This window comes from Poecilia formosa, unplaced genomic scaffold (genome assembly GCF_000485575.1).
Source record: "Poecilia formosa unplaced genomic scaffold, Poecilia_formosa-5.1.2 Scaffold165, whole genome shotgun sequence".
NCBI classification, from domain to species: Eukaryota; Metazoa; Chordata; class Actinopteri; order Cyprinodontiformes; family Poeciliidae; genus Poecilia; species Poecilia formosa.
In genome coordinates, this window is record NW_006800104.1 from 212214 (window position 1) to 226999 (window position 14786).

At 40.7% G+C, this 14786-nt stretch overlaps 1 long non-coding RNA gene across 1 annotated transcript in view; it reads right to left on the reverse strand.

Annotated features, from left to right (window-relative positions):
• Positions 1-1522: 1522 nt before the first annotated feature.
• Positions 1523-14786, reverse strand: part of LOC103146668 (uncharacterized) — a 40706-nt gene continuing 27442 nt past the window's right edge. The window contains exons 2-3 of the long non-coding RNA XR_477161.2: positions 2903-3021; positions 1523-2731 (exon numbers count right to left, since the gene is read on the reverse strand). This is a non-coding gene — a long non-coding RNA (uncharacterized LOC103146668). The remainder of the gene's footprint in view (positions 2732-2902; positions 3022-14786) is intronic.

Here is a 14786-nt window from a genome sequence, read left to right on the forward strand (position 1 = left end):
GCTCTTTGATTCATTAAAATATTGTATGATTAATTTAATGTTAAGCAGGTAAAAATAGTTTTAAATATGTTTTTTTACTTGATTTGAAATATTGACCCAAAATATGAACACCAATGATTTAAATTGTGTTCATGTATGAGGGTCCATTTTCAACTAAAAACCTAGAGGTTGGAGTCCTTGTCAAACGGTGTTTTTGACTAAAGTCCCACAGGATTAGAGCCCCAGTTAAACGACATTTAACTGAAGTCCTAAAAGGGGTGCGGGTTTTAATGTTTTTATCTTTTTTAATCTTTTTCAAAATGTCTCTCTTTCTCACTGTTTTTTCAATGTCACATGCTGTTTTTATTTTAATTATGTAAAGCACTTTGAAATGCCTTGCTGCTGAAATGTGCTATACAAATAAAATTTGATTGATTGATTGATTTTAATTTTCCAAAATAATTTCCCCATTATGCACTACTTTGATTATACACTGAAAGTTGGGTTTATAGCATATAAAGTTGGGTTTATTCATATAGTATGGAGTTTCATGGCAATGTATAAGACAGAAGGCAGAAGATATTTTGTCTCAATCATCCTCTTCACACAGCAATTGTATAAACATTGTGGGTTCACCAGGCTGAAACAGAGGTGTCAAGATACCAGCTCGGAAAGCCAAGGACAGCTACACCTGGCTGAGATTTAAAAGAAAAAAAAAAGTGATCGTATGCATCATACATAATAGATTTTGTTTTCTTTCATTGCTCCGCTGCTCCTACAGCGACGGAGCTGGCCGCGGGTCTGTCTGAACGCTCGCCTTTCTTTGAATTCCTTCTCAAACGCTGCCTCCGTCCTTTTCGAGTCCGTCGCCACAAACACCACATTCATCTGAGCTGATGCAAACACGAGCAAGATAACAGAGTTGGAATCGCTCCATTGTTGTCAGCTCAGTAAAAACAAAGTCTTCAAACATCAGCTTGAAGAAACAATGTTGAGAGCTCAGCATTGAAAGGCGGTGCCGCTCTCACACGGAAAAGATCAGAGGCAAAAGCCTTTTTAATTTCAATCTGTGTGTGCCTGCTGGACGTTGTTCCAACCCAGGGCAACGTGAAGTTTGCTTTTATTATACATTTGTGTGATGCAATGGCTTTTTCCAACCATGCTTTGAGTTAGCTTCATTGGTTCTGTTGTTCTCAGATAATGGCTTTCAGACATAGCTTTTATTCTACTTTACGATCTTTTTCAAACTTTGCATCTTCAGGTTTTACACTGGTTTTCACATCGTTGTTAGATTATTGTGCAGAGCGATTAGATTCGATTCAGTTTAGTTATATGGCACTAATTCACATGATGCAACCTCTCAGTCAATCCACAGGGTTTGTTAGCAACTGACTAATCGGCATTTGTGATCTGCAAAATGCCAATTACCTGGAGGAACTGAAGCTGCCTAACCTCCAACAAGGTGTCGGGGTAAAGAGAAGAGAACTGTTCCGAGGACCAAAACCTGTGGTACTCCAAAAGTAACGCTGGAGTGTGAAGAGCTGTCATTTACAAGAACAAACTGGAATCTGTCAAACAAAACAGACTTAAACCAGCCCAGTGCTGGTCCTTTCATTCATAAAGACATTTTGACCAGTGCAAATGTAGACCTGTTTCAGCGTTATGATGAACTCAGACTTGACTGAAACTCTAACTGATCATTTTTATGCAAATGCTCATACAATACACATATCAAATTAGCATCCATAAGGACAGAAGAATCCAATGTTTCCCAGCATAACATTTCAAAACATCATTCACCAAAGTTCAGTTCTGACACTCGTGCCCATCGCTGGTGCTTCCAGCAGCGGACAGACCATATGAACCCGGTGGATTGGTTGAGGCCCTGACAGATAAATTGCAATGGACAATGTGTCTGGACATGTTGCTATGGGAAGCAACAGACACTTCTTCAGAAATTTAAGCTACATGGAAAATTTAAGTTAGCTTCTAAAATGTCGCAGGAAAAGAAAAAGCAATTTAGCCGTGTTTACATCCACTGGTTTGCAGCAAATTAACCAGGCTGCATAAAGTGTAACTTAGTCAAATGCTGACCATAAGAAAAAGGAAGTAAAGGCTGCAAACCAGCATGCAGCACACGTATCAGAAAAACACAGAGAGAGGTTTTCAAGAATGCGATGTAATTCTGTCATCTCAACTAGTATTGGCAATGTTGCATACTGTCCAGAGACAGGAAACTAAAACAGAGACACTAAAAGCGAAAACGGCTGAAAACAGCTGGATGTTCGCTGCGTCAGAACTCATTCGTAAAAAGCGCTTCCGTCGTTTTTGGACAAGCCAAAAACCACCTCAAGCTAGCGTAAAAAAGTTTTAGCAAAATTTGAAAGTTATTTCAAATGTTGCCATTCTTATCAACCTTTTAAAATGGACAAGGACACACATCAAATGAAGCCCAACCCGAGACACAAACATGTGAAGTATGTACGGTAGAAGTCGTTTTTTTCTCTCTCACCATGGCTGTACTCGTGTGTGCTGTGAGCTGCAGCCCAGCACGCCACGGCGCTCTGCCACTCGTCCCCGAGTGTGACAGGAGCAGATGTTGAACTCGGCGCCAGCCGCAGGACTTTGAACACAACTCCCATCAAACAAAACCGACTCCCCCCGCCTTGTGGACAGTGGCTCTGCAGGCCACTTCAGCTCTTCACCCAGCGTTCGCTCCTTTTTTTGTGTGTTCATCATCTGCTGATGATGCCTGAAGGAAAAAATAAATAAATACACACACACACATATACATACACACATATATATATATATATATATATATATATATATATATATATATATATATATATATAAAATCCAAAAAGTTCCACTTAAATTAAAGCCCAGGCAAGCGTTTCGGAAAGCTGTTTCATTTTCCTACCTTGTGGCGCTGATGTCACTGCGCTTTGACTGATTGAGTTGTCAGAGTATTTAGGTCACCGTATGAGGTTTGATGGACGTGGAAGTGCAGGGGATGATGGGTAAATCGAGCAGCATGGCCTATAAAAAGGTCAGACAGGTTTGCTACATGAGCAAATTAAAAGGACATGGGCTGAAACGATTAATCGGGTAAATAGCGATTAATCGATTATTTAAATAATCAAACTTAGCAATCGATTAATCGTTAAGTAGAGCATACAGACTCAAAAAAGGCCAACTGCTGGAAGAACAATATGTTAAGTAATTAAGCCAAAACTGTTCAAGAAAATATATAAACATTTTACATTTAAGATGAACAAAACCTTTGTCTCTAACCCAGAGTTCCTGAAGTGGCATAGTTTTAGCTTCACCTTATTCAAATTTAGTAAAACTAAAAAAATAACTGATTAAGCACATTTTACAATCCAGTTATAAATAACATTATCCAAACAATCAACAGATCATCCCTACACTGAAATGATAAGTTTTGCAGATTTTTTTGCTGTAGATTCATTATCCTTTGCAACAAATAATCACGTGCCCATTAAATAAATGCCATGTTATTGCATGTTCGGCAATAAAATTTTTATTTTCTCATTTTAAAAAGGAACGGAATTGTTTTTAAGCATCTTTTAAAGATGGTTAAATGGAAAATCAGCAGAATGTGACTACAGTTTTTAACCAATTAATTGATTAATCGTCAATAGAATAATCTCTAGCAGGAGCCCTAAAAAGAACTAAAAGAGGAACAACGGGTGCTTTCACTTGTTTGAGTTTGTCTCCTGGGTGTTTCCAGCTCCTACTCTGTTACATCCTAACTTCTTCCTGGCGTTTCGAGGCAGACAGCAGGTCGGGGTTCTGAACTAGCAACCTGGTGGCCACTTTGAGAGGGAGCCGGCTCCCCTCAGAGGCGTGCCGGTTCAGAGCTCCTGGCAGAGCCTTCTGACAGGGAGCAAACACACGTGGGAGTCGGCCCATCTGTCTCGGCCTCACCTGCAGCGGTTCACGTCTGAACACACTCACGTACGCAACTCGGCCGAACAGCGAGATGTGAGAACGTGTTGGCAGTGACTAACGATGGGAGCGGTGAGGGAGAACCAGCCAGGAGATGAAGTGATCAGTGCATCAGGCAGATCAGACTTTTCCTATTTCCCCCCAAAAACTTGTTCTTCTGATTTTTCTTCTCTTGCTCACAGGATTCGGTTTGATGGATGTAATATTGTTGATTTCCTTTTGAAATGTGTGGCTTTACTAAATGTATTGTTTGAGGTAGGCAACACAAAGTTTGAACTTTAAAGAATTAAAACCAGAAATTAAATATGGGCTTTGACTGGGCCATTATAACATTAGAATACATTTTGATCTAAACCGTTCCATTGAAGCTTTGGTTGGGTTTTTAGAGTTGTTGTATTGCTGGATGGTGACCTAAACCACAGCTTCAAGACCGTCTTCTAGAACTGCTCTGTATTTACTGTAGCGCGGTTTCCTGTAAGTCGTCATAAGAATTTTGAGAGAACTTTTAAAATGTCACAAAAAAGGAAAAAGAAGATGCGAGTTTAGGCGTGTTTTCATCGACTGGCTTGGAGAGAATCAGATGTCAACGTGACGCATGGTTGTAATAAACACGATGTAGAGGTTGCAAAACAATAGAAAAATGGGGCATATAAGATCAAAAACTGATTTTTTTTTCTGAGTTTTGTGGATGCGAGTGTTCGCTACTTCAGCACTTATTTAGCAAAAGTGCTTCAATCTCGCCTTTACTGCTTTGGCTCTTTTTGTGAAAGCCAAAAACCACCTGAACAAACGTTAAAACTTTTTCTTTTGCGAAATTGACAAAGATGTTTTGAATTTTGGCGTTTCCATCAACCGCCTCTAACGCGCATAAACAAAGACGCAAATGGAAAACCTTCTTCTCACCATCTTCACATCAACACTAAGCAGCGGGACTATAAACTCATTCTAAAAGGTCAGATTTAAGGAGAGAGTCATAATTACCTTGCCGACAGATTGAGGATCTGGGTTGAGGATCTCTGCAGCTGCTCCAGAATCACCCTGGGCCTCTCAGCTGACTCTTCATTTAATGCTCTCCCTGCTCAGTCTGTCTGTTATGGAGGACGACCACATCTTGGTAGGTTTGTGGTTCAAATATACTTTTTTAATTTTTGTATGTTGGATTAAACCCTCCTCTGCAATTTGAAAACTTAGGGCTTGTTTTATAACTCTAGCCCTTCTTTAAAACCTACTTGCAGCTTTACCCCCACCTGATGCGCATTATTCAAGTATTTAAAGTTAAGATTAGTTGTGGGTTATTCTGAGGCTGTGGAAATTGCAAAACTAGAAAAAGAGGCAAAACATTCCAGGAGACCTCCTGTGTAGGGTGAAAGGTCATGACCAAACATGTGGTCTACAGATGATAACCTGGAACAGAGGAGTTGAAGGGTCATGTAGTTTACTATATTTAGGGGTGACATGGCACACTCTTCATGTTCTTTTTTGTAGGATAAATGAATAAATAACCCAAAAACCAAAACAGTTTATCACATTAAATCCCAATAAAACACACTGACTTTTGTGCTTGGACAAAACTGGGATTCATTTAAGGGATTTGAATAATTTTTCAAGGCACCATTATAATTTTGTATCCCTATAATATATCTGAAACATATTTATTGATTAAATCTACCGTATTTTCCATATTAAAAGGTCACGTCAGTCAAAAAATGTGTCATAAAGAGATAAAAAACAAACACAAGTCACATGACGAGCCAAACTAAGAAAAAAGTGTGACTTATATACTAACAATATATATCACAACAGAAAATTGATTAGTATCAATACATAACATCTGGTAGAATTCTCATAAATGTCGCTGAACTCTGATCCAGAACAGCAAAGCACTCTGGGAGATGTAGGCAGAGGAAAGGCTGTTGCTGCTCAATCCCTCACAGCCAGTTAAACTGGGATGGTGGCATCAACCAACAGTCACTTTTTGGTTACCTAGCAACAACCTGTTGAGTAACTTGTGCAGCAGCAGCTTCATGTTTGGTCACCTGCGCCTCATAACTGCTCATCATTCTTAGAAAGAAACAGCATGGAGTAAAAACTGTGGATGAAACATTCAAGGTCGTGTCACCAGTTTGTCAGAACTTCAGATATTTAAAACAAATAAGAAAATCAATGATTATCAATATTGACCGATACGATATGCTTACATTGCATCAGCCCTATTCTCCAGCCGTAGCAATTTTATAATTCAGAAAATGTGGCGCAATATGTTGTGAAGAATAATTTTGAGTAAGCATTTGTTGTCACGGTAATGAGGAGCCGGAGGAATAACCAAAACATGTATCTGAATTTGAAACAAATAAGCTGTTTACAGCTACTTTGCATATTTTGCTGCTTAGTTCCTATTCGAACAACACAATAAGGACTTCATAGATTTTATTATTGTTCATTTTTTTTGCCATCCTGAATCCAGTTGAAGTAAGTGATTAATTTCTCAGAGAACAGTCTGGGCTCTTTAATTCCTGTGGCGTTCGGCGGCGGGGATGGAGGGGTGGAAAGGTGTGTGACAAAGAGAGAGGAGGGGTGAAGAAAGCAAGATAAAAAGAGAGAAGGACAGATTGTGAACGAGCAAAGGAAAGGTGGTGGCGGGTTCCACCTAAAGCGGGGATTCATTACCATGCATCTGTCAAAGCGCCGACGGAGGTCTTGTTGCCAATGGCAATGTGGAAGGGAGTTAAAGAGCACGAGCAACCCCCTCCCACCCGTTTTCTTTCTTTCTTTCTTTCATTCCCTCCTTCCCCTCTCTCTGAATGTCTCGCCTGTCTCTCCGGCTCTCTCGCTCTGAGCCGGAGCAGTTAAACACATCAGCATGTCTGTCATTGCTCCGGCTTTGCCATCTGCAGAAGCCGACACTGTGCAGACAAGAAAAGTCCATTATCGCTTCCCTCACTGTGACTATTTATCTCTCTCACCATCTCTCCCTGTCACTTTCAAGCCCACCCACCTACCCCACCCTGCCTGCTCTGCAAACACACACACACACACACACACACACACACACACACACACACACACACACACACAAACACGGCATCGACTGGGACTGTCACGGGCAAAACATTGCATCACTTGTCTTTCCATCTTTCCTCAGGAAAAGTGGCACTGAGCACACCTTTTCCTCCAAAAGGGAGGTGGATGTAAACAATGTGTTTGTTGGGGAGAATATTCTACGATGTGTGTGTGCTTGTGTGTGTGTGTGTGTGTGGAGACTAACTGAATAATACCCCAAACACCTATCGTCCATGTGTTCCTTCCATGAGACATTTAACCCCCAACTGCTCCAGCGGCGAGGCTCCAAGCCAACCCACTGGATCAGAAAGTTTGGTTTCTAAAGCCGCCTGGGACCAAAGTCAAGACTGGAAAAATTCACAAGAGGAAAACAAAGAATTTTAGAGAAGCTCCGATCTGATAATATCGGCATCGGTCCTGATATTGAAAAGAGTTCTAGATGGGGTATCGTGACAATGTGTCCAATCCATAAGGTCAGATCTATTCAGTCTAGTTCTATACTTCATGCTCTGAGCGACATCAAGCCTTACTATTTACAGCTCTGGGAAAAAATACAAGACCACTTAAAATGATCAGTGTCTCTGATTTTACTTTTTATAGGTATATGTTTGAGTAAAATGAATGTTGTTCTTTTATTCTATGAATTACTGACACCACGTCTGAAATTCCAAGCAGAAATTTTGTAATTTTATTTGCAGAAAATGAGAAAAGGTCAAAAAAAAAAAAGCAGTGCTTTCAGACCTCAAATAACGCAACGAATAGAAGTTTATATTCATTTAGAAATAAAGAGTCCATTCAGTGCAAAGGTCTCTTAATTTTTCCAGCGCTGTATTTTACATTATATTTACAATTCCTACATGCACTTTCTGAAACATTTGAAAGGTTTGTTGCAGTTTACATTTACATGAATGACCATGTAAATGTAAACTTACAAAAACGACTTGTTTTTGTAAGTTTTCAGTTTCAGTTTACCATTTATTTTTACATTGACTGTTCTACTCCTAATTGCATTGACTGAACAAATAACAGTTGCTTTTACATGTTTGACCAAACTTATGAAGATATTGGTGTATTTAAGTGTGCTGTACTAATGCAGAGTTAGCAAACATGTGTAATTCAGTACATTTATGTCTGTGTTTAAGGCAATTCAGCTGTTCTTTATCAGATTGCATCGGCTGATACTAATCCTCAGATATCCGCATCAGTATTGGAAATGCTCTCAGTGCTTCTCTAACAAATTACTGCAACTGAATAAAGGAGATCTTCCTTTAATAACAAAACCGGCTGAACTGGGGTTAAGACATTTGTGGACATTTAGGTCATTCATGTAGTCCGCTATGATGCCCTTAAAAACTGCGTATCAAACTCCCCTCTTTCAACTCTTAATACAGAATACCTTAGAAAAACCCAGCACCAATCCGCTTTGCTTTCCCTGGACAGTTTGGCATTTTGTGCTATCTGCGGAATTGCATTCGGGCAATGCACTCCCCCACTGTGACCTTCATTTTAAACTACAAAAACCCCGATGAGTAACAAAGCGAGCCCTATTTCAGCTCGCTGAAATCCCTGCCCACACACCCTCTGAGCACTCGCTATCTGAGCTGGACGCAGCCAGTGTCTAGGTGAGAGAGGGCCGGTCGGGGATGGAGAAGGGTCATGCCTGGCCTAACTGAATAGATAGGATCTCTATCAGCGCTACAGAGACCTCATACCTTTCAAGCCTCCAAGCATGCTAACAGAAAGCCAGGTGAGAGTCCTTCCATGTCCAGGATACTTTTTAACAGAGAGATCAGCACAAGCTCATAAGTTATAACTCTGATGTTTCGTGTGAGTTCTGGCAGAAGGTAAATGCTACTGATGTTCCGCTTCTTTTTATGTTCTAGACGAGGGACAAATGCTAAGGCTAACTAGCATATCCTGGCAAAGGAAAGGCTTCCCTTCTCTCTCTTTGTACAATCGCCTCTTTGTATCTGCGACTGTACAAAGAGGCTCTTCCCATCATGCATCTATACACATTTTTGGACAACTTTGACATTCTTGACGCTCAGTATCAAGTGTTTGACTTCAAAGTTCACAAGCGTCGAACTTGAGGTATTGGTGTACAGTCTGAACACACGCTCTTTTAGCAAAACACCAACAGAAGACAAAGAAGTCCTCAAGGTTTGACTACATGGAGTCATTGTAAATGACTCAGCGACTCAACATTTACATTCAGTCATCTTAAACTGGCGACGCTGTCGAGGCTGAAGTGAGAAAACCAGATTCGTCTAACTTCTTGTTTTGTCTTTGATTTTCTATACTCCACATAAGGCCCTGCTAAACCAACAGGATCCGATGAGTCTGAAAGCTCTGCTTCATCCCAAGTAAATACATCGGATTCCAGTACGCTGGAGGAAAAACAGTGACGACATCTCCGCCAATCTAGGCAACCGGGTGATCCCTCTGTTGTTCTCTTCAACCAGCATTTACTCCTGTGTTTATCTACATCACCAGGCCCAGCTGCTGTCCGCTGATTGGTTTTGGCTGAGTAATGAGCACGATTGACACAGAGTACAATTTAATTAGGAGCCTCAAACAGCAACGCAGAGATGGAAGATACTGGAAAGGCACGGGCATGACGATTAATGAAACGACGCCTTCCCGGCATTCCATCATTTCAATCTGATTTATTAATTATCCGTGGCGGTATTCTTTTTGGTTTTTATCTTGCTTGTCATGCAAATTGGCAAAAGAGATGCACTAAAACAGAGAACACACACAGACACACACACAGATATCATGGGGAGGCCTTCGTTCGAGCCGCGTGATGCCGAGCTGTGCCTCGCAGCAGGTTGCTGTGAAGTTGTACATGAAATTTGGTTTGACTGGCAGTTTAGTAAAATCACTACATGCAAACATGGCAAAACTTGGCTGAGCTCTTATATGCACCCATTATTTGATTATTTTATAGGCACAGGGGTAGAAGCTGGCATTTTGATTAAATGCTGCATGTTTTCTGCTGCCGAGACGGTAGGTAGTGGAAAATAATAAAATAAAAAAAAAAAAAAATGAAATCCCACTTTAATTTCCAGCTGCTGGCTGCCTCTGGCACAGATTAGGACCAGATCACGCTCGAGTGCGCTTTACGTCCTCTGTGGTGCCCTGTTGTTAACCAAACGCGATCAGACAGACAGTAATACAGAAAGTGCAGAATGGCAGACAGACGCAGTGTGAGTGTAAACAAGCAGGCTCTCGGTCTTTAAAGAAGCGAAGCTGTGCTGTGATAAAAGAGATGGGAATCTCAAACTTCAGTTTATAACATTTTAAAATCCATCTTAGTTTAAGTTTATATGTTTTATCCTACATGCAAGTAAACTAAGCTAAAAAAACCCCCACAATTATTTTGAATGAAGGTCGGATGTTTTCCTGATATATTTCTGTGTTTCGTGTTTACATACCCTCATAACGGGAAGGAATATCACAATTTATCACTCTTAAAGACATATTTCAGTCATTATTTCTAGGCTGGAATGATTCTACAACATACAACTTCAATGAATGAAGAAAATAACTTTTTTCTCTGAAAGGTACTTCCAAATTTTTTGCACTGAATTTGCCTATTTGTGGATTTTTTTTTTATTATTTAATAGAACACATCTAAAATATCCAGGAAAAAAATGTAGTTTGGAAGCTGAAATACCTTGGCCAAATGCCACCTGTTGTGCTACTGATTGGTGTTTACTAACCAGTCAGTCCAGGAGTGCCATTCTTTATTCTTGGTGCTGATTGACTGTATGACCAAGAACGGAGACAAGGAAGACTGTAGATATTAGCTTCTGCAGTAGTAGTAGGATGGTTTGTAGTAATGTATTTCTTTAAAAAGAAATACATTTTCTGTAGTTATTTATCAAACTGTATACCTTGTCGTTTTTCAGAAGGTCATGTAACATTAGCGGCTCTATGAGTTTTATTCAGGTGGACTTAGGGCAAAAATGGCTTTGTGGATTGTAAAGGTCACAGGTCCCTCAGCTAAATGGTGCAACGCTGTGAGCAATGAGAAAGTTTACTTAAACTACAAAGTAATTTAGCAAGGGTAATTTCAAAATTTTTGCTCAAGTACATATATATATGTAGGATAGATAGACAGACAGACAGACAGATGCTTTTTGTGTTAAAGGAAAAACATTTTATCAAGATATACAATTTTTGATTAAAACATTTGAGTTAGCAAAGCAGTATTTCCACTGAGGGCTGATAAACCAGTGGAATTACATGCATGCTTATGTATAGGGATAATATTTAAGTCCCTGGCCTGTCCAATCAGGAGGAGACTCGGAGGAAGATCCAAAAAAAAAACTGGAGGGGATTGGAAATATAATCTTTCATGTCTGGTAATATCTAGGAAAGTTTCATAGGGTATGACTGGGATATCGTTCGTGGATTTGTAACCCTCATAACCCTATCTTGGCTAGGCAGAAAACTCTAGATGAACAGAAGATAAAATCCACTGGATTCCAGTGAATGCTTCCTTGTGAAAATACTGACTGGGATGCCTCTTAGGCGACTCCCATTGGAGGCTATTCTTGGCACGTCCCACTGGGAGGAAACTCTGGGGCAGATCCCAAAAAAGCAGGACGAACTACAGAATATAATTGTCTGTGTCTTGGAAAGCATCGTTGGCGATGTCTAGGATATTGTTTCTCGACGTCTTACCCCCTAACCTGATCATTCATTCATTGATGGATTGATGGATGGTGAAATGGATGGTAAAACCCACTGGATTCCAGTAGATGTTTTCTTGTGCAACCACTTCCAAAGGGGTTGATGGAACGCACACCTTTTCTCTCTGAAAACAGCCTTCAGTCCCATTCCTCCTCCACATCTCAGCAAAAGACCTTGATATTGCTTTGAGTGTTTGCCACGGCACATTTCCACGGCAAATCTACCGTGATATGCTTGTGCCAGTGTTGCCAAGTCCTCATCACTCATCGTGATGACTCACCAAGCAAGCCCGTAACACAGATGTATCTCAGCCACGGAACCCCAGGGAATATTTTGAAAATCCTCGTGCATTTGCATCAAACAAGTGTCCCATTTAACTCACGTGCAAGGAGCAAACTAATTTTGATACCCTGGGAAATTAATTATCCTCCCTAGTTACTCATCATCCTCCCTGTGGGTCATCCTCCCTGCTAAATCAGGCAAAACAAATTGAATCCCAAGTCAAATCGCGCGGAAACATAATGTGATATGCGATACCCACCAACTTTCTTGCAAACTATAATCCTCCAAATGTTTAAATTCCCCCCTCAAGGTTATTAGAATTAACACCCGGCTCGTGCAAAATCAATGATCATTCGAGTTCACGGTACAAAAGGAGGCGGCGCTCGTGCTTGCAGTGATCAAACAGAACGGCAACAAGTCCTTGAGGCATCTTCCACCCACATGAAAAAGTGCTCTGTGGTCCCACATACGTATGCATGGGCACCCGAACCTTTCCAAAGCAGCTAAAAAAAAAAAAAAAAAAGCATCCAATAGGAGGGAATGGATATGGAGGAACCCAAAATTCTAATCCTTTGACAGCAACTCAGTGGGGTCCCAGTGGCGCTGCAGCATCCGCCTGAGGGCACTGGTAAACGAATCTGTCTGCCGTCACGAAGGCAAATGAACACAGGGAGCTAAGTAAGGGAGCAGGCGGATGCGGCAGTTAATTTGTGAAATATATTAGGATTTATGAGGCAATGAAGTGTAAAGGTGTTTTATTACTCTCCCACTGCCATCAGTCCACCAGGATGGCAGAAATGACACTCGGAATGTTTCGGCTCCTTTTTTATTCGCTCCTCTCTGCTGGCAGGAAACGGGCATAATGTAGAGAAAAAAAGGGCGAACCGATTTTAAAAACATCTCATTTTTGTCACATCCTAGATATTTTTCCTCCCCTTAAACTAGAAAGCGTCATATTTTCTGCTTCGAGACGAGGCTCTTCTCCGGGTCAAACCGTCAGCCAGCCTGACAAAATACACCTGACGCTGTATTTGCAGAAACTTATTTCCAATATATGCTCCACGAGTTGAAGCCACCATCAATATGCTACTCCATGACCCCCGGCTGAACCAATCCATGGACCAAATGCCGCTGATCTCCACAAGCTATCTGGAACACAGCATAAAGGAGGGATCTGATGGGTGTGTGTGTTTGCCTGCATATTTGGCCACACGCGTGTGTGCGTGTGCCATGGGACTGGAATCCGAAGAGAGGTTTTACTGGTTCAGTGCATCCTGGTCGAGATCAAAATCATCTTGAAGTTGCGTGAATGAGGTCACCAAGGAGGGTAATGAAGAAAATAAGTCATCTTGGTGGTTTGAGGGGGAGTATGGGTATATGTCTCTGTGTGACTCCATCTTTATAAAGTGGATATATTGCATTTAATAGCTGGATTTGATCATTAGTTTGGTCAGTAATGGCTGACTTTGTCCCTCAGTGTGAATATTTTGGTGATGGATGAGTTTTTGTTTTTTTTGCAAAAAGCAGTAATGTTTGGCAAGAGAAGCCAAATTTGTGGAAACAAGATAACAGGAAGAACATAAAGTGCAGCAGAACATGCTTAATTGTCTCATTTATCTGTTGGTTAGCCATGGGATTTACTGATGGAGATAAGAAGGGTGTACGGCTATCCAGATGCTGTCTCTCAAGACTGTACTCTGATGGCCATATGTTTTATACTCACTAAACATTGTTCATATGCTTGAAACTTTTACCAAGTTATTTAAACTTTTCTTTTTCAGGTTTTACACTCAAATATAAAAACTACATTACCAAAAATATTCACGTCCCATTTTTAATCCGTTAGGTTTATCGACATATTGGCCCAAAGTTTTCAGCTATAAGAGCTTCAGCTGTTCTGGAAAGGGTTTCCACAAGGTTTAGGAGTGTATTCATGAGAGTTTTATGTCTTTCTTCCAGGTGTGCACTTGAGAAGTTAGACACAGTTGTTGGACAAGTTGGATTTTCTCAAAGTCAACACTAAGTGTTTCCACATCTGATAGTCCAGTAGACTAGGTTTGGCAAACGATCAAAAATTGCAACATTTGTTAAATTTTTAGTTGGTGCAGTTCAGTTTCACACTCCACTGTGTGAAACGAAACCAAACCCTTAGAAAAACCTGTTTACTCCCTCGCATGTGGTAGCGCTGCACCAAGAACCACTGAGGAGAACGATGCGCAAACCTCAGAATTAGACACTGAACTCAACTGCTTTCTTTGCAAAAACGTAAACAAAACACAGTGACATCAGATTTTAACGGTTGTAGCTATTATCTTGGACAAAAGATCACATACCATTTCTCCCGCTAGTGCTGGACTAGCACCTTTGTTTTGGTTGTATTAACCCAGAATAAATAAAGCGCTATAGTCCCTGCTTTTGGACTGGTCGCTGGTCTGCATATGCATTCGAACCACGCCAGAGTTACCTTCATATTTATGTCTTTCTTCCAGGTGTGCACTTGAGAGGTCAGACACCTCTCAAGTATCTGATCACTTGAGAGGTCCGCATCAGAGTTTGATGCAAACGACTTTCTAGGCAAACAAACTAGAGTTTGATTAAAACGAAATAAGCAGGGCTGGTGTGAACAGGTATTCTACTGAAAATACTTTTGACTGTGAATCAATGGGTAGAGTAGTTGTTTAGCAATTGGAAGGTTATAGGTTCTGTTGAAGAAGATTTTAAGTTATAATATATTTTTGGGAAATCTCTGGCTCTATCTTCCTCTTACGGATCCCAGGTTCTCCCGGCGG